Here is a 26,206-nt window from a genome sequence, read left to right as displayed (position 1 = left end):
GCTTTAGTTATATAAGGACATTTAAGTTTTTTTTACAAACATACCTTACAAAAAACTTTACTGCTGTGCATTTTGCGATAAAAACATTTTATTTATTCCGCCGCCCTTTGTTCTGGGTCAGGCCAGAGAATCTCATCCACATCACAGACTATATTGTTCCTAGCCAAACAGCGAGGGTAAAATCCTCTTGCATTATCCACCCTTGGCATTCATCTACTGATATGTTGATCTGTATGGAAGGCAATTTTATGCATTTCTTTATTCCAGTAGCATAGTCCAACAGTGTATGAACACTAAAGTTACTGTACAGATCAGTCTTACATCTACCTGTTTCCCTCCCTGAAGGTTCGGAAGATGGATCAAAAGTGAAACGACTCAAATTAGGCTTTAGGGGAGACCGGGGTTGGTTGTCACAATTTTTACTCATGGATGAATTGCTCATCTTCAAAAAATCTTTCAGCAGTTATTCCTACATGAAATGAAAACTTGGGGTCTTGGCTTTAAATGTGTATACTTTTTACTTTTAGAATGTATTGTAACAGGAAATAATTAACCATCAATGTGACAATTGTCACGGGGTATGGGGTTGGTTGTCCCTATAGTGGTTCAATGGGATTTCAGGGATAAATTGGGATCTCAGTTTTTTAAGCTAGAAACTGCAAATAAGTTTTAATATGAATACCACCCCTATGATTGTTGTCATTAATGCCCCTTAGGATTAAACAATGAAATTAAAGTGGATGATCAGTTACTTGAATTATCTACTGTGTTGAGAAATAAAATGAAATCATTTTTAGTGCTAAAACCTCTTTATTATCGTTTCATTATGTATGTAACTGCAAACAAAAAAACAGACTAACAGTCTTAAAAGGTCTACATGTCCAATACTCACATGTGACAACCAACCCCGCAAGCTATGCGACAACCATCCCCAACTGACTTCCTGACAAACATGCTAAGCACTAAGAAATGTCTTACTCATGTGTTAAACCAGGGGAGTAGTGTTTATTGATTAGCAAAAGGATTGTGCTTCTTGAAAAATGGCATTTTGGTTATGAAACTTTAAAAGCCTGGTTACAGTGCTTTAAGAAAAACTGTAACTATAAAACAGTATTCTAAAGCATTATTAAAGCAGTCTATAAAAGTCTGGGTCGAACACTATACAGCAGGATTCCCCAAATCTCACACTGGAGGGCTGGAGCAGCTAAACAAGGTCTTCATGATCACTTGACAATCACAGGTGGTACGTTTGATTAGGGTTGGACCTAAACCCTGTAGTGCTTTGGCCCTCCAGGGTAAGATTTGGGGACCCCTGCCATACAGTACCTATTTTCAACTGAAGCATGCAGGAAAAAATTGCTGTGTGAAGTTAAAGCAAGGCCGGCTATGCAATGCGTGTTCCTGTTATTTCAGAGAACCAGGATTACTTGCGTACCTTGATCGTACCCTTTCGACACAGTTCGCATTGCATCTGTAGCTGACACTATGGGTAACAGATATCATTGTTGTCATGACAACAAGGTAAGACAACTTCATAAAGTACAACATCCCTGAAGCACAAGAAAAAGGACTTGAGAATCTGAACTACAAAACAAACGCGTTTATGAATCGTTTTTTGTAAAAAAAGATGAATGCTCATGTATTGTTTTAAACCAGTCACTTTTAACTAGGAATAAATATTGTATTAGGGGAACAGAGTTCAGACATTTAAATATATCCAACCTGATATGCAATTTAAATTAAGCCTGCAATCGAGTTGGACAGCCAGTATATACAACGCTCCTTCAATATGTAAAAGAGCAGGAATGTTTTGCTAAATGCAAATGATCTGTAGGAGTCACTAATACAAGTTCATAAATGATGTTCGGTCTCAATTATATTTAATATATAATATACCTCAAATACTCTGAATATTTCTAAACTTGTTTCTATTGTGAATAAAATGGTGAAACAATAGTAAATTAGTTTAGCTCAGACTATTTAAAAAAATCTGATCTTTGATGAAATGTTTTTGTTTAAGATTTGTTGGTGGGCACTGGTTGTCACTTTAATGCTGGAAAGACCAAGGAGGCTGATGTCGAGGCAGCGTTGGGTTTTACTGTTTCCAACCAGTTTTCACTTCCAACCAAAATGTAATGTCTGTCCCAACATCATTAATGTTGAAGTCAAGTGTCTTTCTAATGTTAAATTAATGACCAGTGCCAGCTTAGGCAATGGTACAAAATAAATTATATTAAAATATAAAAAAAGGAAAACTCTGCCGATACATAAGCTCAATAAATTTATAAAAAATTAAATCTCACATCACAATATTTGACATATTTCTACGTGTTCCTCACATACAACCATCATTTGAAACCAGAGAGCTTGTATAAGCTATAACAACAGCGCACTTGCTCTTTTAGTAGGAAATATTTGCTCTTACCAGATAGCCGCAGGGGAGAATGCTCCAGAGGCGTGTACTGTATCTGCTGTAGGGATTTTTTATTGTGTCTCTTCTTTTTACATGCAAATACACATTAACATTACTTTAAATTTGACTTTTTGGAAAATTACACTTTGCTCAGATTGCAGGTGGCATAAAGATTTTGAACAACTGCAGTCTTTTGAAGATGAGAAAGTTGGAGTTGAAAATGTAACAAATGAAGAAATATGCAAATAGATGGAATTATGTGGATTTGAATGCAACATTTCTGGTCATTAACATTGTTTAATATGATTCTGTTAATTGTAGCTATCGTCATTTTATTGGGGTAGTTTACTCTGGGTTTCCCCATGCTTTCCTTTTTGCAAATTTATTCACGCTGCATAGCATGAAAGCCATGGACCAAATTTTTGCCATAGGGAACCAATCACAGAATGGGGAGGGGGCAGCAAGACGATGACGACGTCTGTTTGTTTATCCAACACGGCAGCAAAAGCAAAGTTAATTTTCGATGCAGCCTTAGATAGTGTTCTATGTAGTTTTGAATGCAAGTTTATTTAAAAAAGAGCAACTTCTGGTATTAAACAATTTCATAACCAAGAAGGATGTTTGGATATGGCAATACATGTTAGACACAGAGTTTTATAGGACAACCTGCTCGGCAAAGTCATATTGTCATTTTGCCTGTAGAGATTGTCTCAGTGATACTAAATTGTGTTGCTTTTCGATACAATATACAGTTACCGGTTTAGTTGCATAGCTTTCAGCTGTGTGCACACATAACCAATAAAAGTTGATGCTTGAATTGATGTCACTCTACATACGTCATCTGGTATAATTGAAACGATTGGCTATGAGCTATGTACAGACGCATTTGATAGACATTCGGAGCGCCCAATAAACAGTTCTGGGAATTCGTAAACCACGCCTCAAATACAAGAAAATTAGCATGTGGATCCCAGACCACATCTCATTCTCTGTGAGACTGGTCTGGTGTTAGCCAGACTAGGGGTAGTTAAGATTGAAACTTATTTGTAGCATAAGTCTAAACTAGTGCTGGGCAAAGATTAATCGCGATTAATCGCATACAAAATAAAAGTGATTTTTGGCATAATATATGAGTATGTGCTGTGTGTAATTATTATGTATAAATAAATACACACACATTCATGTATTTATTTAAGAAACATTTACATGTATATATATATTTATTTATATTTTTATATATTCTATATTAAAAATAAATGAAAAAAATTATATATAAGTAAAACAATTCTAAAATGAATATATGAATGTGTGTGTGGTTAAATATACACATTAATTAGACACAGTACACGCACATATATTATGCACAAAATCACTTTTATTTTGTATGCGATTAATCGCGATTAATCTTTGCCCAGCACTAGTCTAAACATTTAATATCACATACCATTTAATTGAATTGAATTTATGAACACAAGTTGAACACAACACTATTATTGCAACTGAGGCTTGATTCCCAACATAAAGGGGTGGTTAACTTCCATTTATGTGCACATGAATGCATCGAGCGAAGCGCAAGATCATGCAAATAAATTTCTCTGAATACCAAAGTACAAGTCTGGTGACCTGTGAAGTTGTATTACATGAAGATGTGACCACTAGACAATAGGTACATCACAGCGTGACTTCTATAATGAAAAGCAAAAATGGAAGAAGTGCTGCACACCCATATTTGCAGCAACTTCTGGGTTTGTCTAATGTGAGTGCACCCTTAATTTGTCAGAGTAACTGAGTTTTAACTATTCTGAGTTTGCTGTATGAAACAGAATCAGCGGACACACAAAATAAGCCTAGCATGATAAGCTTATGGATCGAATCTAAAACTCATCTTTAGTCTTTGGTGCTTAGTGTTTTGTGTGGGTTGCCATGTGCTCTTCTGTCCCATGTTCTGTGTGTGGGAGCATATTTGGGTAAGTGCAAACGTGTCTCAGAACTTGACCCTGCCCACTTGACCAAACCCAAGTTGAAAGTCTGATCAAAATCAGACAATTAATCCAGAAAACATGAGACACTTCCTGTTTATCTGATTTCACCATAAATGTATTTCCTAGGCATGGCTACATTGTTCAGGACATCAAAAATCTTTTTGCAATTTAGTTTCTGCAGTGTCTTGCAAGTATCACATGAATCCCATATAGGAGCAGTATTTAACTTTTTCCCCACCATGGACGAGTCAATTAAGAGAAAACATTTCCCTGCCAATGAAGCTTTCCTGGTGAGTTTTTACTGCTTGTTAGAGAGTTTTTGAGCTTGTTAAGGGCTCCAAAATGTCCCAAGCAATGGAATTTTTTTTTCTTTTAGGAAAACAATAAGGCTTTGCACGTACGTTACAAGCACTTTTAGTGTTTGGACTCTAATAACCCTAAGTTAAACAATGGGGCTCTTCATACTATTAAAAAGAACTATCCATTGTCTTTCTGAGTATCTGAACTGAAAGCAGGTGTGTGCTGTTTTTCTATAAAGACTTCTGTAAAAACACTTATGAGTGCCTGACATCTTTGCATAAACAAAACACTTACACATAACTCATGTTTTAAAAACAACATCCAGCAAATGCCTAAGAACACCTAACAATTATTAAACGTCTTACAGTAGGGTAATATACACAGTAAGTTTACATTACAACTAAAGGTAACAGATTACAGGTAATGTTAGCCTAATGTTAACCTCTGCCAGAGTTTTTGCTTTTAATTTTCTGATTTTCTTATGAAACTTTCCATTTACTTCAGAAGACAAATCATCACATTTGAATATAGAGCGTCATATTGTAAACCAAATCTAAATGAAAATCAGTCAAACTTTGCATGCAGACAATTACATAATTATTAATGTAGGATATAAACGTGGAGATTTAAGAAGTGTAGATAGATTGATCTTCAGTCCCTGTTACTGCAGGTGAACTGGAATGTTTAATTTTTTTGTATGTTTTGTTGTATTTGCTCTATTTAACTCCTTCAATTTAATGAAATGTGTGTTTGTCATGATTGAGTTTGTTACACGTTTCAGATTTGTGACTACTGTAAATCCATCAACAATGGAAATGCTGATTCATTTGCTGCTTTTCTCAGGTCAGTGTGAATATTTACAGAGTCTGGTTGTATGCGCACATGTATTTATGTGTATATTTTAAGACTCCAACGGCACACCGAGTTTGGCATGTACCCTGGTTTTCTGTCAGGTTTCAGTATGATTTTGATACAGTATGGACAAAAAAAGAATGTGTCTTCGAATATCCATATCTAAAACATGTAAAGAATATTTTAAGCCTTAAATTGCAGCACACTTTGACGTATCAAGCCTTTACTTCTGTTTACCATTGCTGCCCTAATTGACCCAATATTTATGATCTAAAGACTAATACTCTTCAAACTCGACCATACTGGTATAATTAGTTTGTAATTCAAAAGATAGCAGTGCGTTATTAAGTTCTGTTACTTACATTTACTGTCAAACTAATATTAATAATAAACAAATTAATAATTGAAAATAGTAGCAAAGAACACAAGTAAGCATCAATGGTTGTCATAATGAATGTGTTGCCCAATGCCATAAATTAAACGTTTCATGTATAGTGTGAAAAATAGTTTACTGTTGTTATTCAATTTAACTTAAAAATGTTCTTATGTTTTATAAACTGATCAACATTTATCTTTTTTTCAAAATTTTCTAGAGCTGTAGGTCAGATATCTCAGACAGAGTTTCCATAAAGTTGTCCCAGTCAGCCTTGCTTCTATTGCACAAATGTGTTGGCCAACTAAAAAAATACAATTTATTCAATATTATGTAAAGTAATCATCATATTTAATTTGATTATCAGTCCTTCCGGGATTTTACGATCACAGATTTTAAATCAATAATTAATTAAACTCTGGAAATTTTTTTAGAAACTAATGCAGATTTTTTTGCATTTTTTTGGGTTGGAATACACGTGAAATGCACGCAATCGTTGCCATCAATAAGGCGACCAATTACGAAGAGCTGTGTCATAATTAGAACTTTGTGCAGCCAATCGGAAGAAGATGCGCTGACTGAGCCAGACCACTGTTCTTGAATTACTCTCGCAGTACTTTAATGCCATATGTAACATTCACATGCCATCACTGCTCAAATTACTGTCTAACTGGCAGTCATTGCTTCGAGCCAGCCGCCCATCGGTCTATGCAGCACCGTAGAACACCTTTAATAAAAGTCCTGTTGACTAAATTTTGTTAGGACAGGAAATAACCGTCAGGGGAAATGGTGTAGTGGTCCTTTGCAGATCCTATACCACTCTCTCCACCCTATACTTTTCTGTCATTTTCGATCATACTGTCTTTCTAAAAGAGGCAAAAAAGGGCCCAAAAAAGAACATGTAATAAACACACTGGAGCTAAGGTGTCCCCGATTATCCGAGTTCACCCTAGAGTGAAATGTATTAAAGTGCTATAGTCTAGTGGCCGAAGTTGCCCATCCCTGAGCTAGACAGAATATAGTCAATTGTTTATATGATCAATAAATCCAAAAGAGCAAACTATACACAAAAGGGACATAAAAATATGCAAACTGTATACAAAAATGTGCAAATTATTTAACCTACGCAATGAATCCAATAAGAAAAAATATTTAAAGATGCAAAAATAATCAGCCTGATCTCGGATGAATTTCCGTGGGGAATTTTTTGCAAATTTTTCCGTGGCATTCTCACGGATCTCCGCATTTTTCCATGGCCCTGCTACGTACTGTCTTTCTCACGGATTGTTACTAAACTGTTTTGTCCTATTTTCTTACCATTTTCGCTTCGGTTTAGGGCTAGATTTACATGAAATGACATCCTTACCCAAACCCAACTGTAACCCCAACACCAGGCGACAATTGTTTAGAAAATGTAAAAAAAATCAGAAAAAAAAGTATAAACCAATAGTTAAAGTGACATACTAACACAAACAACAAATCTAACCCTAAACCGAAGCAAAAATGGTTTGAAAATAGGAAAAAGCAGTTGAGTAACCAATCCGTGAGAATGCCACAGAAAAAGACAGTCTGTAGCAGGGCCACGGAAAAATGCGGAGATCCGTGAGAATGCCACTATCCCACGGAACTTTGTGAGTTCATGTTGCAAATAATATACAAAAATGCACAGACTACATAATCTGCACAGTAGTTGCAAACAGTTCATTTTGCTGCCACCACGTGAAGAGGACCTTGAATACATTAAATAGTGTCTGGGTCCTGTGTTCCCCTGACGATATCATTAACAGTCTGCCCAAACCGGTCATTCTCTAACCGAGCAACCAGCAATTTGCATCCAGTTTTCTTTCCGTGCTACCCATTCTCACTCACAAAAATTGAAGCATACTCCAGCTCTGAAAAACCAGCATCACTTCAATTAAATTGTAACTGAATTCATTTAATTCAGAGTAATAGGTCTGAATAACAGCAGATGGATATTTGTGCTTACAAATTAATTAAATATGACATTTCTATGTCTAGTTTCTTAAATTCAACATGTTTCTTTCAACAGGACTTTGTCTGTTTACTCATGGCACCACACATAATTATATGTTGGTCCTGTCGGACAAGAACTGGACTGATGCACAAGCTTACTGCAGACAGAATTACATCGACCTGGCCACTGTTCAAACCACTGAAGATGTGACAATGGTAGCAATGTTTTCTCAATACACATCGTCTTTAATGTGGACTGGACTGTACAATGACCTTAAGAGCTGGAGGTGGTCTTATACCAACGAGACTATAACATATACCAACTTTTATTCCGGTCAGCCAAACAACCATTACGGATATCAGGAATGCGTAGGATCTTATTATGGCGACTGGGATGATTTGTCGTGCTCTTTCATGCTAGAGTCTTTTTGCTACAATGGTAAGAAATAATGTCAACACATGTTAAATATGTGAATAGTTTAAGTGGAGGATTTCACCTATTTTTATTGATGCTTTTCAACAAGAAGAATTAACAGGAAATAGCATTTGTCATATCTTCACTGTCTTTATGTCATGATCGAGGGGTAACCTTCCGATCTCTCTGATGAAGCCAATACGGAAGTGACTCAAACTGCAATTCATCGACTGGCCGCTAGAGGCAGGCTACAAAAGGGAGTCAATTCCCATAGACCCTCATGTTAAAATGCCTAACTTCACAGTAGAAAATAACGTGTTTACAGCCTGGTACAATAAAGCAATAATCCCCAAGAAGCAGTGGGTTACCAGTGCATTTCATAACAGCTAAGGGGCGTTGTTAGGCACGATGCGAAGTGGAGTGCCTAAAACCCCCTTAGCTGTTATAAAATGCACTGTAACCCCATTGCTTCGCGGGGTTTATTGCTTTTATAAAATCGTTACTTCATATGCATAACGTTAGCAGGATTTCATAAAATAAAACAAGTTGTAATTATATTAGTACAAATATTAGTACAAATATTAGTCTTCCGCCAAACAAAGTAGTTCCTCAGAATCAAGTGTGGCTGCAACAGAGCGCAGTTCACAACCATCGCAGACGCAGCAAAGACACAATGAAAATATGATTTAAGACTGTGGTGTTTATTTTATAAATCAACATTCATCTAACGTTAATTTATACATTAAAATGTGTATCGTGCAACTGTTGAAGTGATGATCAAATATGCTTGGAAGCATGCTGAAATCTTTCCCCGTCAGCGGTTTTTAAGTTACCACCCAGTTTAAGTTTAATGCCTTACAGAAAAATTATCCTCTTAAAATAAACATAAAATATCAATTGAAAGAACAGACCATCCGCTTTCAAACAACAACAAAAAAAAACCTGTTTCATCCTACCTTAATTTGTTCTCTTATCACCTCTTAAAAATTTCAGCTAAAAGCGGAGATAATTCCATTTTTGTGAATAACTTTTGTAAGAGATCAGATTCAGAGCCATTAAAAGTTACACGCTGTGTTTTTAGTGTTGAGTGAATGTGTCAGTGTTTAAGTTGGGTAAGATTGCCACCCAGTGGATAGCGGCAGGGGCGAAAATTTCATCTAAATGTTGGGGGGGACAATAAACATAACATTTTTCAAGAACAATTTTTGAAGGGGACACCAATAATACAGGCAAAATTGTACTTGCAAGGAAATGTGTACAGACAGAAAACGTTTCTCTTTCTCCATGTACGGACACAAATTTAATTTTAATACACATGAATGCAGAGGTGGAAAGAAAACAAAATATTCTACTTAAGTAAAAGTAAAGTTACTTTAATAATATTTTACTTAAGTAAAAGTTAAGTTACTGGTCTAAAAATCAACTCAAGTAAAAGTAAAAAGTAAGTCATTTTAATTTTACTCAGAGTAAAGGTTACTTTTTTACAGCGGGGAAAGGTTTCTAGTATAGTTCAAAACTTATACTTTTATCCTTTACACGTTTATTGCATTCTAGCTTTCCATACTTTTGTACATGATGTCTTTCAATCTCTCTCTCTCTCTCGCGCTCTCTCTCTCTCTGCAATGTCTAATGATCTGCGCATTCTCGAGGACGTTCTTAAGTTGTGTTTGACTTGACGCGAAGCTGCTAGACCTCGGAAGATAATGCGCATGTATTAAAAACGCGCCGTGCAAATTAGCGTTAAAAACCTGGTTGGCAATTTCGTACTCGAGAGCATGAATCCTACCTGAATGAAACAATCGCTTCGCGTCAATGGCCAGGGGTTTCTTTCAAAAGAATTGAATTGAATATAGGGTCTGCATTAGCCCGCGCCTGTCTCGTCCGTATCCATGTTCCTTTTGCGCGTTCCCCGCCCATCAATCAATCATCCGTGGCGCTTCTTTATCACCTTGCTTTTTAAATTTTTTTACTCAGTAACGGATATGATTTAAAATGTAGCGAAGTAGCCTACAATACTTTAAACAAAACATACTCAAGTAAAAGTAAAAGTAGGCTACAGATTTTATTTTTTACTTTTACTCAAAAGTAAAAGCACACACAAAAAAAACTCAATTCAGTAACGTGAGCAAATGTAATTTGTTACTTTCACCTCTGCCTCACCTCTGCATGAATGCATAAAATTTTTTTCTTGTTCGTTTACCTGCTTCTGTTCACATAAAACGAAATATGTTCATGTTTATATGTCCAAATAGTCCATAAAACATATGAGGATAAACTGATGCGTGATGGGAAACGTTGTTTTGTAGGTATATAGCTGATTAATGCGTCGGCTCCGTACACTTCTTGACCACCCGACTGTGTGTAGTGGACCAAACCACTGTGAGGCAAGGGAGGGGAGAATCAAAATGTTTAACATTTGTTGTTGATCTGTTTGCATTTATATTGTTTAACTTCTTACACAACTATTTTAAGTATTATAAATCATTAAATTATTTTCAATACACATATTTTAATGATATTTTAGGGGGGGGGACAACCCTCAGATAGGGGGGTCCTGTCCCCCCGACCCTATGGATAGCAGAAATATGAATTTGAGGTAGAAACTCCTCAGGGAGAGTTTTATCTTTATTGACGAGATGACTCAACAATATTTATTGACATGTATCTGGATATCACCATTAATTGTGCAATTGTAGACAAATTAAAAAAAGTTGCCAGCCAGCACCAGCGTTTTTCATGATTTTCACAAAGGTTTAATGCCTTCCAGAAAATGTTCTTCTTTAAATATATAAACATACAATATATCAAATGAAAGAACATACCCTCTGCTTTCATACAAAAAAAAAACACGTTTCATCCTTCAGTAGTTCTTTTGTAATCAGCTTTTAAATATGGGTAGGTTTCTGCAAAAACACCACATTTTGAGCAAAAAGCAGAGATAATTAAATTTGTGTGACGGACTTTTCATAGAGTTCCCATTCAGAGCGATCTTTAAAACAGACACGGACATGCAGCTGCTTGCCATAGGGCAATACTTCAGGGTTAAAAAAGCGGAATAATAGTGGTATTGCGGAAAGACGGAAATACTCGTAATTGGCGGGGAAGCATTTTCTCTTGATTGACGAAGAGTTAAAGACAGTGGTGTTTATTTTCATAAATCGGTACGCAGCAACAGTGGCGCAGTGATACTTATGTAATGCGGTCTGAACCGTGGGTTTACCGGGGTATTTTATCACGGCTTAGAACGCGTTTCAACCAGAATGAAGAACCAGAGCTGCCCGTTTTATAAAAAGTGTTTTTGGTCTGTATAGCTAATTTTGCCCTTCATGACAACTGTGAGGGGGTGAATTTTTTTGTAATTCATCCGTTTCAATTAAATAAAGCCTTAAAGTTCTGCATAATTAAGGGCGTGGCCACTTGAGTGAGGGGTAAACAGGCAGTGCTGTCACTAGAATCGAGCAAGGCGCGCATGGTTTCAGCAAACAGCCACCTCAGCTTTACCCATGTCACGCCTCTTTACCCATGTTCAGTTTTCCGAGAGTGATTCACTGTGATGCACGGCCAAGATGGCGACGGCAGGCAACGCTTACTTTAAGCTTCAAAAATGATCTTTACAATCCAGTGGGTGACGTCACAGACACTACGTCCATATTTTCATAGTCAATTATTATCCGTCATTTCATGTTTAAATGATAATAATTGTTTTCGTTCACATGTCCATTTCTAATCATAAACTTACAAGACGAGCATACAAGTCAAATGTGTTTATTTATTTGTTTAGAGAACAGATAAATGGAGACCGTGCATCACTTTACATGTTTAAGTACATACAGTCCATCAGCTCAATCTGCACGGTTCGTGAAGTTCCCTTAAAAACAGTGGTTTTTCTCGTGGGTGCTTTTTTAAACTCTACAACAACAAAACTAACAACAACAAAGTTGACCAAGCCACGGAATATACCGGATTATATGAGCTCTCTCTCTCATTATGTCCACGCAATACAAGCTCAAACGCGCCACAAAACTTCATGTGGTGCATGTCTATCACGCATTCAGACTTTAAAACGGCAAACAGGGAAAATATACAACTCAGGACTTACATGATATCCAGCTAGCCAACTCCGTTTGCCATTAGAAGTGGTGGAGCACACAGACTGCCATCATTTGACTTTGTTGGTCGATCTGGTCCAAGCTTCTTAATCCTTTATTTATTCATCAATTAAATACCTTGTATAGGGTGATTTTGTAAGGATAAAATAATATTTTCCTTCATCTCAAGATATTTCCCTTGCTTTCACTGATCAGTACTGTAGCTATCAAGAAACACAGCAATCTGCCAACGCAGTTATGAGACTCTGAGAACGGTCCAATCACAGGAGGTAAAAAACATTAAAAGCAATATTAATTCGCTTACAACATAAGTGGGAGGATTTGGGGTGCACAGTCCTGCGGCCCAAGGCGGATCCGAAACCAGCCAATAAGAGCTCAGCCTCAGGTCACATGTTTTTACCCTTTTTACTGACCTACAAAGACACTCATTAGGGGTGCGCCCCAGACACACAAACATGACACACACACAACAAACTCAGTTTTGATTTTTTTTTTTTTTTTTATAAATTATAACATGACTAACAGTGAAATAGTACAACTAAACTATTAAAACTAAAACTAAACTAAACTACTAAACTGTCTATGGTCATGATACATAAAACCGTAGGTTTCAAAGAGGGTGTCCTTTCTTTAGCACATGACTGTCATTTAACGTAAAATGTCAAGTTTTAATCGGCCTTTAGATCAGTGGTTTCTTATCTTATGACTTCAGCATTGACAAACCCTTACAAAAATAAACCATGTTTTTATGGAGTTAAAGTGAAGTAATCATGTTTTTTTGTGTGTGTATTGGCAAAACCATGGTTAATTTCCATACGGGAATTTGGTCTAAAAAAGTCACATAATTCATTTTTTCATTCTTGATTTATTCCAGCAACGCAAACAGGAGCAGCTAGATTTGTTTTAGTCACCGATGTCTTGAGGACATGGCACGATGCTCAGATTTACTGCAGACAGCATTACACTGACCTGGCCATCATTCTGAATAAAACTGACAATGACGCGCTGAATATCAGTACCCCGAATATGGACTATGTATGGATTGGTATGTTCAGGGATTCGTGGAAGTGGTCAGATGGGACAAATGTCAGTGCTTACCCCATTAACTGGGCGAGTTCTGAACCAAACGTACAAGGGATGAACCCGATTTGTGTTGCTGCAGAACTTGTTGGGACATTAAATGATAAGTACTGCTCAGATGTCTATCCTTTCATCTGCATGTACAGTAAGTTTTATGTCTCAGCTACTTATTAAATGGATAGTTCAGCCAAAAATGATATTAAACCCATGATTTACTCACCCCCAAGTTGTCCGAGTTGCACATGTCCATCGTTTTTCAGACGGACACATTTTCGGATATTTTGGAAAATGTTTTGGATCTTTCAGTTGATTAAATGTGAAGTTACGGGGTCCACGACCTTCAAGTCCAAAAAAATGTGCGTCCATCCTTCACAAAATAAATCCAAATGGCTCCAGGATGATAAACAAAGGTCTTCTGAGGGCAATCCGCATGGTGTTGTTGTAGAAATATCCATATTTAAAACTTTATTAACGTAAATAACTACCTTCCGGTAGCGCCGCCATCTTAGACTCCTCTGTATACAGGAGATAGTATTAGCGTAGTGTACGCACTTTTCTCAGTGACGTATGACAAATTCGGAGGGCGGGGGCACAGAGCAGCAGCAGAGTAGCCTCTGTAAGCTGCGTAAGCACTCATCCTGAGTGCGGACGCGGCTAAGATGGCGGCGCTACCGGAAGCGAGTTATTTAAGTTAATAAAGTTTTAAATATGGATATTTCTACAACAACACCGCGTGGATTACCCACAGAAGACTTGGATTTATTTTGTCAAGGATGGACGCACTTTTTTTGGACTTGAAGGTCGTGGACCCCGTAACTTCACATTTAATCAACTGAAAGATCTAAAACATTTTCTAAAATATCCGAAAATGTGTTTATCTGAAAAACGATGGACATATGCAACTCGGACAGCTTGGGGGTGAGTAAATCATAGGTTTAATATCATTTTTGGCCGAACTATCCCTTTAAGTTCTATGATTTTTAACAGAAATTAAAGATAAAATTGAAATGAATTAAAACATTTATATTGATTACAGTAAAATAATGTAGACTATATGTTGCATAAAATAAAATCATAATGGATTTCATTTTTTTTTTTTTTTGTAACTGTAACACACAGTTGAAGGTAAAGAATAAGGAACATTATTTGAGATTACTAGTAAAACTTTAGTATGGGTAACACTCATTGATTATTAACTATAACTTTTGCCTCAGTTAACTCCCAACTTACTGCTTATTTATAGTTAATAAGGTAGTTGTTGTAGCGGTTATGTTTAGGTAATGGATTGGGTTAAGGAATGTACAATTTGGCCATGCATGTATATAACAACAATTACATTAAAATTAGAGGTTTAATGCCTTACCCGCCATATACACGTCAAGGAAAATGGGGTTAGTTCAGTTTAGGACATTTTCTTCACTTCTAAAACATAACACAATTCAATGCCTATTTTAAAATACAAGTAAAAAACAAAACCGAAAACTGAGTGTTGTTCTAAAATCGAGCACTTGAGGCAGCTTTGGAAGCGAGTTTTTGTTGCTATAATACAAATCATCCACGAAAGTGCTGTCTTTTTCAAATAATTTGTTTAATCAATGGGTATTCATATTGCTGCTACAGTATATATAGTCATCTTTAAGATATATTTACTCTCATGTTGTTTAATATGTTGTTTTAACCAATGGGGGGTGGCTGCCCCTACTGAATTGCATAAATGTTTTGATGAGTAGTAATTGAGGCTATATATTTATATTTAATTTGTTCTTTAAATCATTGACTGCTCACCTGTTTGTAACTTCATGTTGTTGTTTTTCCAATAATACATTCAATTTGTTTTTTATAGATGCAACAACTGCTACAACTTCAATGAATGTTTCAAATTCAGTGAATGTTACCGATTCAAAGCAGCAGATTTTGAGAGTGGAGATAAAGTCGCCTCAGAATCTAAACGACCCAACAAAAATGCAGTTCATATTACTGTGGGTAAGTGTTAAACTGCTTTAAACACATAAAAGCATTTAGTTGTATTGTTAATAAAAAGAGTGTTTGTTTATACATATTCAGTAGTAGTAATAATAATAATAATAATAATTTATTCTTCAGATCAAGCAGAAACTGGCAGTAAAGGGAGTGGTCATCACAATGATGACATGGAAAACACAACCAGATGGAAATGTTTTCTCAATCAAACCTGCAGAATATCAACCCACCAAACAATCTTGTTCTTCTGACATATAACAATAATAACACATCCAAAAGTGATTTATCAGATTGTCAAACTTTTGTCTTCAAAAAGTAAACGTACACTGAAAAAAATGATTCATTGAATTTAATCAATTTTTTTAAGGTAAGTGGTTGCAATCAATTTATTTAAGCTACATTTAAACAAAAGTTTTATATTTCATTTTAGGTAACTAATCTTTTTTGTTTAAATGTAGCTTAAATAAATTGATTGCAACCACTTACCTTAAAAAAATTGATTAAATTCAGTGAATCATTTTTTTCAGTGTATGTTTTCAATTGATTTAGAAATGTTATTTTAATAAATGTGCAGAGATCATTTACAGTAAATAGACTCTTGATGTGTATTTAGAAGTCAATATGTTGTGTATTTTCATATAGGCTCTTACCAGTCTACAGTCCAGAGGACTACAATTGGGTTTGTAAATTGGATAAATACATATAGGTATCACAGCTGTGTGAGCTTTGATTAATCTTTATATCGTTTCAATATATTCAAATGTAGTAATTTTCTGTTAGTGTGGTATGTATAAATTCAGCATTTACATGCTGACTATAATAAAATGTTTTAGTGAATAACTATTCTTAATAAACCATTTCACAGTATTTCACATAATTTAAATTTGATTTAAAAACGTTGAAAGAAACAGTACAACATCTTAAAGCATCAACTTGCAACCTTGACATGCTCCCTACACCCTTTTTCAAAAAGGTAGTTAATGGTTTAGAAATTGATCTCTTAAAAATAATAAATCCCTCTCTGCTCACAGGCACTTTTCCAGAGTCCCAAAAATGGCAGTAACCTAGACAAAACCCAACCCATTCTTACCAAAAAGCGTACAACGACACGCAGTGTGATTATCGTGCAATAGATACGCCAAATTCCGATTTTGCGTGCATATGATACGCCAGTCCTTCCCATTCACTTATATGGCGAATCGTTTCGTGTCGTTTTATTTATTGTTTTCTGTTTTTTTACCATTGTCGAGAACAACTTTTTGTTATATAAAAATGACATCCTAACCCAAACCCCATCTCTAACCCCAACTCCAAGCGACCATGGCTTAAATATAGACAAAAACATGGAGAAACCTGTATATTAAATAACCTGCTTAAGCAAATCTGAAATCTTACCCTAAACCCAAGCAAAAGGGTAGACAAAACCACACTTAGCAACTACAGACCAATCTCAAATCTTCATTTTATGGGCAAGATCATTGAAAAGGTTATTTTCAACTAACTCCAGTTAAACAAAGACAAAACTGAAGTCATTGTATTAAGATGAAACTCTCAAGGTCCTTGACGCTTGGGGTCAGAAATCTTGTGTAATCTGACCTTAATTCAGTAGTCACATTAAGCAAATCCTCTTCCATCTCAAAAATATTGCCAGAATTAGATGTTTTGTCTCAAGACAGCACTTTGAGAAAGTTGTTCTCGCTTTCATCACTAGCAGGACGGTTTATTGCAATAGTCTCCTTACTGGGATCCCCAAAAAGACCATAAGAGAGCTACAGCTCATACAAAACACTGCTGCCAGAATTTTGACAAGAATCAAAGAATCTGAGCACATTACTCCAATCCTCTGGTCCTTACACTGGCTTCCTGTTACATATAGAATAGATTTTAAAGCATTATTACTCATTTATAAATCACTTCATGGTTTAGGACCGGGTGCTGTCCATGGCGATGGTGCTGAATAGGTTGATATCGATTGCTCGACAATCAATTGTTCACTTTATGTAATACGTACTTCGCTGCGTTATGAGAGAGCGGTGTTATTTATTAAAGAAACATTTCAGAAATAGTTCAAGTTACATTTATTAGGAATATCTGGTAAAAATATTTCAAATTGCAAACAACTAAATATAAACCTTGTATATTTTATTTTATATCAAACCCATGCAAAACTCGCAACTTCATGTCCAAAAGTATAATGCATAAACTGCTCCAATGCATCAATTATTCCTTGGATAATTTATATTAGGGTTCCCAATAAATGCGTTGCACAGGGGAATAAGGTGGGTCGTGCAAGTCACCTGGCTTGGCATTACACTTAAAATAAAAACAAATTGTTGTTCATTTGTTCACGCGTTTATGTGCTTGGACACTTGATGCACAACAGCGCGTTTACAATGCAGATAACGCTTAATGGACGCATTTCTGGAGCCGCGCCTGTCTGTTTAACTTAAATATAACATAAAAATATATATTATATGATATAAATATATATTATGATTGATTTAGATTTTAGTTTTGATTAGTTTTAATGTGGAAAATTTGTTGACCTTATACAAGCAATAATCAAGTGTAGCAGTTTCTTTTGAGTGTTTATAAAGAATATGGCATGCAGCTGCCTCAAAATTAAAAACTTCGATGCAAAGTCGACTTAACATCAATAATAATATTTAGGAAAATCAACAATTATGATTTTGTGATGAATGTGCTCCCGTGGCATGCGATTTTACTTGATTTGTTTTATTGCAGCTAAAATAGCCGGTAAACTAAAGATTTAACGGATTTGAAATGCATAAATGAAATAGTAAGATTCGCTGTATAGTTGCCTGCCATAGTTTTACCAACTCCTAAACCCAAAATGTTTTTTAATAGTTTAAAATCTAACAACCACCAGTGTAATGATGTCTAATTATGTGAATTTCTTATTCTTTACAAAAAAATGCCTAATTTAACACGGTACTTCAACTTTTTTTTATAGATATTTAGTTATATAGACTGCAATATACATAAGCTTTTATCACATTGATGGCCCCTAGCGGAGTCAAGTGGGATAAGGTATAGCTAAGAGTGCTCCAGACCAACCTTCCGAACGAATGTCTTACAGAAGTGATACGTAACTAAGAACGTTTCGGGAAACACGTATTAACGATAAGGTACAGCTTAAGGTACAACTTAAGAACGACGTAGAGCTAAGAAGGTTTCGGGGAACGCAGCCCAGGTCAGTTAGGGTTCATTTAAAACAAGGTGCATTACACAGTAAACACTTTTAAATCTAGATCACATCTGTTTATCTCTGCATTTACTGAACGAGCACTGTGCTGCTTCCAACACAGTCTCACACCCTATTCGTCACATACTGCCGTTTGGTCAAGGCCCCCTCACGTCCATAGCCGACGTTGAGGGTACCCCCCTATTCGTCGCTTGGCGGTCGTCCTATAGATTTGAATGCAAATCCCTCATCGTTGAATCTTGACGAAATAAGTTTATCGGTTTGCCTGCGCAATATGGTTTTAGGCGATTGATTTTATGCTGCAAATGTGCATTTTGCACAAGCGTGCGGCGCATAAACGGTTACTATTGATGCGGTGACCAAACATTTTCGTGGAGCGGAAACCCTTGTCTGAATCGGTGTATCACGACTTTTCTCTCTCTCTTTTTTATATAGATATATTTGGTATACAATAAAATGACATATTTACAGGGCTGTATTTGCTGTGTGTTTAAAACATGCCTTAATTAACGTAGGATATTTTAATATTTTCGATCACGCACAGTTGGTCATTCCCCCTCACGTCCATAAGCTGACGTTGAGGGTACCCCCCAATTCGTCGCATGACAACGTAGAAGGGTCGTCCGCGATATTTGAATCCAAATCCCTCATCTTTGGATTTTGGCGAAATGGGGGTATTCATGCCTGCGCTGCAAAGTATGTTTTAGGCGATTGATTTTATGGTTCAACTATATTTTGCAGTAGCGTGCGGCTGTTACATTCATTGGTGCAGTGACTACATTTTCGTGGGGCAGAATCCCTTGTCTAAAGCGGTATCACGACTTTCTCTCTCTTTAAGTTATATGCTCTACATTAAAATGACTGTATATTTGCTGTATGCTTAATTAAGATAGGACCCAGTCTCAAGGCAGTTCGTGTAATTTAATCTATTGATTCGTGTCCATGGACACGATTTTCCCCTTTTTTCGTGCCAGTCAGAACGACTTTCAATCTAATGTATTTCAATAGGAAGTATTTTTCGTGCCTGCATCACGGTTTTTTTCCTATTATTTTTTTCGTGTTTATAAGCACGAATTTAATCTAATGTATTGCAATAGTATATACCAGGGAGCTGTGTTGTTTTACTTTATTTGTCATTAATTGATTACACTTTAAGCGCTACTTTACTCAACATTTAATCAGGAGATGTTTATCCTTTTTTATTTGTTTAATATTCTGCATGATTGTTGTAAACCACCATCGTCAGCGGTACAAAATTGTTAATTTACGAGAATGCAGAGTTTTTCTACTGCTATCTTTTACAAATGTTGCCGTTTTTTTCTGAGAAATATTGATTTTTCGATCGGTTTCGTGTGTCAAATACAAGAGTAAATACTACAGTACCAATGAGCCTTATCGACATCTACTATGGTGAAGGCACCAGCTAAAACTACATGTGGGCCTGCTGCAGATCACAATATTTTCTCAACACATGAACACTAACGTGTGCTTGATAATTCAACAATACGATGTTATGGCCATCAATTTTGATTGTTTCTACTTTGATTGTAAAAAAAATAAGTCAGTTTCGGACGCCTGCATTTCCCAGAATCCTCTCTGCCTCCGTTGCTATGGAATCTGAGCCAGTCCTCTTTGCTATTGGGTGATTTCTTCTTCGGTACTCGTGACAGGGATTCTCTCATTACGCGAAAATCACTGCCAGGTGAGTCACGATGCTTTCGTTTAAAGTTCACTATTTGTTTAAATGTTATAATTCACGCCTTTCTTTTGGCATTAGGCTGACATTGCCATGCCCGTACGAAAATGAACCATGTTTTTTGTGGTAAAAGTGTAGTAACTACGGTTTGTGTATCGATTATTTGCTAAATGGTTTTAGTAAACCAAACATGGTTTAACTTTTTTTTTTCAAATTCATGGTTCTTTCTTAACTGTAGTAAAACAATGGTTAATTTTTGCAAGGGAAATCTAATTAAAGTCCCATTAATAGGCTAACGTTAACCTAGTTTAAGTTATCAACCTTTAGGGTAACTTAAAGTGGTCATTGCTTTATTGTGTGAGCTTAATATAGTCTAAAGTTTAAATATTTGTCTTATAATATTTGTAAGAAAATAGGAATCCCCACTATTGGGGTACACTATTTAAGCCTTATATTAGAGCTAATTTACACTACATAATAAACATTTTCTGTTCTCCCTGCAGATCCTGTCATTCGAATCACCTGTTACAACTTAGATTTAACGTTGCTTATTTTATAAACCCAAAGGCACTTTTAAGAGCCATCATTTACTTACTACACAAAGCCATAGTTCACTGACAAGCTGGGCCATATCGCAGGCGATAATTAATGCGAGATTGCCCTGGTTGTCGGTGAACTATGGCTTTGTGTAGTAAATGCTGATCCATCTGAAAGCAGGTGATGTTGGTGTACTACTAATCAAAGAACCGGCTTTACTGACGAGATGCGCATGAAAATCACATGTGATTTATCGTGCAGCCCTAGTAAGTAGAATTTCTTACATATTCTTATATATCTCTTTTAATATATTGTTTTTTTTTAGTGGCAATTCTCTTCAGTAACCACATTTTCACTTTAACACATCACAGTCCTAAATTATCTACCACAACAAAATATAAGTGACACTCGGGAATTCTGTGAATGACAATTAACAAATAGACTGCATTCATACTACTATTGTAGATTCTGTAGTTCATCCAAAGCAACCCATTTAAAGGCTCTCTAAGCGAATTCACGCGTTTTAGACCATAAAACATTTTTTGTTACATATAGCAAACATCTCCTCACTATCTGCTTGCTGCCTGTCCGCTGATCAAACTGTAAAAAAACGATCTCTGTAGACAGCCCCTCTACAAACTTTAATGTAAGCACAGTGGCCAAACCTGCACCACAAAACAAAAAGTGTTCCAGCCAATAAACACCAAGAAGGATTTGGGGGTTGAGTTTGGGCGCGTTCATGAAAGCACAGAAGGGAGGGGAAGGGGGAGGAGTTAACTACGCTCAGTTTGTTTGAAAACACATTTCAAAAATCAACACAGCGATTCGCTTGGAGAGCCTTTAATGATTAACGTTTGGCCTTTATTTTGAATAAATCTATACAGTAGATTGTCACTGTCCAATTGCACAATAGTTACCATAGTACCAGCCAAACCTACTAATGTTACAGAAAGTTCTATTATAACCTTATGATGTCATTTATGTTTTTGCTGTTTTCTTTTAATGTATTACTCTTTCCTGTTTTCACATACTTGGTTATGCAAAAGCTAAACTCACCATGAAGTAAAAAATATCCTGAATGACATTAACCAATATTCCATTCAGTAAATAGACAATGTTGTCATTGCAGCTTGAAAAACTCCATGCTACTGGATACAAGCCAGTTCTTCTTCGTGAAAAGGAGACCAAGAAGCAAAATATTAAATGTGAGAGATTATCGCCTATGCCCAGGACTACCTTCAGAACATCGGTTCTTTTTATGAATACCTTTGTGAAGGTGAGATGCATGCACTGTATTTTTAAAGTCACAGTTCACAGCTTGTGTTGAGTAGGCAAAAGATTTGATCAATATTAAAATCTTAAAGGGGACATATCATGAAAATCTGACTTTTTCCATGTATAAGTGCTATAATTGGGTCCCCCGTGCTTCTATCAACCTAGAAAATGTAAAAAAAAAAAAACGGTAACTTATTTTGAGTGAAATCTAAACAGACATTTACAACAAAGTAGTTTATTGATTTCATGCATTTAAGCTAAGCTTTTATAAAATCACACTGTGCACTACATTCTCCAGGCTAGCAGCACTACCATTGCAATGACTGAACGATCATCTGGGATGTCCACATAGAGAGAGAGGTTAGAATTGTGATTGTATATCAGTATTTTTGTTGTTTCCTCAGCATCTGATGAGCTTTTGGACCCGGAAGCGGTGCTATGTGATGTCAGACAAACAAGCGGATGGGATTTGGTACCCATAGTTAACTTGGTTCAAGCATATACCTGAATTCATACTATGTTAACTTTGGAATTATTATGTTTGAAATGTTTTATTTTTTGTAGAAGCCATATTTTATTTGTTTTCTGCCCACATACAACACTATTTTTAAAGTTTAGGCACACTGACTTAAACACTTTTTTTGTAGGGACACACATCAATTAGACCCATGAAATTTGTAAAGTCCTTTTTTAGGTCACTCAGTTACTGAATCAAATGAAAATGAATATCATTATACTCTTGTATATGAAATGTAGAGCTTACAATGCAGATGGACCATTAGCAGAAATAACACAAAAAAGGAAACCATCAAATGTTGGCTGGAGACATCATACACTTGCGCTGCTGCTAACTTGAAAGCGTAAAGTATACATTTTTCTTTAAACAAACATCACACTTGGTGTTATTCTTAGAATTGATAATATAAGCACTCTGTTTTTTCCTGATCAAAATATATATTGTATTTGTTATAGTCCTATAGAATCAATCAAATATAGATTTGCACATATCTAATACATCCAATAGTCTATCATTACCTCAGCTCTAATCTAAAGTGGCAATAAATCTGGTTTGGAAAAATTAGACCATATGATTCAAACACTTAAGAGGTACAGCCCAATCCCATGGTTAAAGGATTCTTTTTTTTCAAATGAACACAAAGAAAATATTTTGTCAAAATATCTGTTTGTGTTTAACAGAAGAAATCAAATTCATACAGGTTTAGAACAACGTGAGGATCAAAAATTATACATTTTTTGGTCAACTATCCCTTTAAAGTCTTATGTTTTAAAACATCCATATGATTTAACCTGCACAGGTTGGACCCAGGATTCCAGTGGCATTATGATCAGCTGGTTACACTGCACCTCACACCCTGTGACCCACTGGAGAATGCAAACAACTGGAAGAGATGACAAACATGGTGGAGCAGGCGACCACTACAGAGGGACATGTGGAGGCAGCGAACACTATGGAAGGGCAGCTGGAGCAGGCAACCACTACAAAGGGCCAAGGTAATTAAGTAATTAAGATATTAAGAGTTGCCATTTATATCTGGGTTTCAAGTATTTAACCTATGGGTTACCTTAACGCTACCTGTTGTCCAGTGTTTTTCCCATAGAGCTTTATTCAGGTTAAGGCTGATATATTTTCAGCACCAACATTGCATTGTGTGCATGTGAAATGGTCACATTGCAGGACGCATGAAATCATGTTGCAAAAATGAACTCAAACATGTCATGTTATAGGGTTTTCTGACATTAAAATAGGTGTCTTTGTCATGTGTCATCAAGACATCAAAAAACACACAATGTGGATTGTCATTTGTAAGTGCAAAAAATCTTAAGTGCAAAATTACTATTCCTATGCGTTTTACGTTAAAAATAATTGATGACGGGCAGTTGAATATTAAAAAATAATGCACATTCAAGGTGGTAATGTGGCATGATGCTTTGAATGGGATAACAGAGGAAGATTGACAGCACTAATCTGTATTTACAAGATGACATGTAACGTTGTATAAATCTGTTCAGCCGCACCAGAATATTTTGCCACTCAGATCAACCATTAAGTAGATTTGATTTTGGTCATGCTTCATTTTTTGTGCATGCAATACACTATAGACATTTTTAAAAGTAAAGCAAACTCTTGGCACCAGCTGAAACACAGTTACATTGCTTATAGATCACCCATAACAAAAGGCTATTTAAAAAAAAAAAAACAGTTACAGAAGATGTTAAGTATCATGTATACAGTAGATCCTTAATGTCCTTGTTTATAAACACTTAACTTAAAACTTTAAATCACAATAACTATACATGTACTTCACACTTATACATGTACTGCTGCACAGTGATGTTGTGATTGTCCAGTATTTGAAATAAGAAGTTAAAGGTTTATTTGGTTAATGAGTAATTTTCTTTCTTCAAACCCACAGGTGTCTACACATGGTCAGCCACAGTCACAAATCTTGCACTCTGTCGCAAAAAGAAAAAGCCAGGTATGTAAATAATGTTTGTAGAGTTATTATTGTTGGTATTTAAATTGATCTGTTTTACAGATGGATTAACACACTACACTTGTGTTAAATCTAACTTGACTTGATCTGTTTTGTCCACTTTCGACCACTTCATCCTAATTACTGTGAGAAACTGAGCGAGTCCCTCTGCTTTCGTTTAAAAGTGAGCGGGAGAATTGGCGGGTTTAAATTGACGCAAACTAATATTATGTCAAAGTCTTTTGGTGTTAGTAAACATGCTGCACAGTGTTTTGTACATGTTTATGTAAGAGCTTTCTCTGATATTTCAGAGCCATTGATGAAATAAGTTTGCACAACTTTTACATGCTCACAAAATAAAAGCCTACCTCTGAATGTGGTCGAAAGTGGATGAGCCCAAAACGTTTTGAACACTGTTTAAACCTGTGTTTAGTGTAGTCCACTTGTAATCCGATTGACCAGAATGCATCTTAAATCTTAAACTTAGTGCATATAGCTGCATTCAGACTAGCAGTGACTAGCGCAGAGCGACGCGATCTCATTCATTTCATGACATGAGCGACAGTGACCTTTGGCGACCAGATTGGGCATGTCCAGCGGACGACAAATTTAAGAAAAGTTTAAAGCCTCATACATAGTACGTGTGACTTTGTTACTATGTGCCGCTTGTCTCTTTCAAATAGGTCGTTAGGGGAGTGTCTAAATCTAGTTGTCATTAACGTCCACTCCAGTAACTGACTACAGATGGATGACAGGAACTCAACTGCTTTGCTCTCATTGGTAGTCACTCCAGAAAGTAGCTCATCATTTGTATAAAGTTAAACTTTTCTCAACTTTGTCTCAACTTTGACACACCCATTCAGAAGCCAACAGTCATTGTTGGTCGTTTCGCCAGAAGTCAGCAAGCTTCCATTGAAATCAATGAAATCGCGTCGCACTGCTACTGCTAGTCTGAATGCAGCTTAACTTTGTGCAAATGATGAGCGATTTTCTGGAGCAACTACCAGTGAGAGCAAAGCAGTGGAGTTCATGTCATCCGTCTCTTATCAGTTACTGGAGTGGATGTTACTCATTTGTTTATGACAACCAGATTTAGAAACACCCCCAAACGACCTCTTGAAGAGACGAGCGACACACAGCGACAAAATAGCTTATGTGAATGTACCTTTAGTCTTTTCACTTGTCAGAGCACTGTCGATCAAGTCTATATCACTATATCAGTGTTCTTCAACCCTGCTCCTGGAGGACCCCCTTCCAGAAAGACCCTGTCCCAAATGGCGCACTGCATGTGGACTTTCGGTCTTGTGGCCTTAAATTGCGCGTGCTCGCTTAGTCTACGAGGCCGTAGTGTGTCCCATATGTCATTTTTACGCTTTGAAGTGTGCTCATCCTTTCCCCCCTTGATGCGGTCTTCAGTGAAGCCCGCACTGCAGCAGGCTTTGCGCACTTTACCAACCCAGAAGTCCTAGCGAAAGAGTAATCAGACCAATCAGACGACG

This window comes from Misgurnus anguillicaudatus, chromosome 1, assembly GCF_027580225.2.
Source record: "Misgurnus anguillicaudatus chromosome 1, ASM2758022v2, whole genome shotgun sequence".
NCBI classification, from domain to species: domain Eukaryota; kingdom Metazoa; phylum Chordata; class Actinopteri; order Cypriniformes; family Cobitidae; genus Misgurnus; species Misgurnus anguillicaudatus.
The sequence above is the reverse complement of the archived record's forward strand: the minus strand, read 5'-3'. Positions refer to the sequence as shown.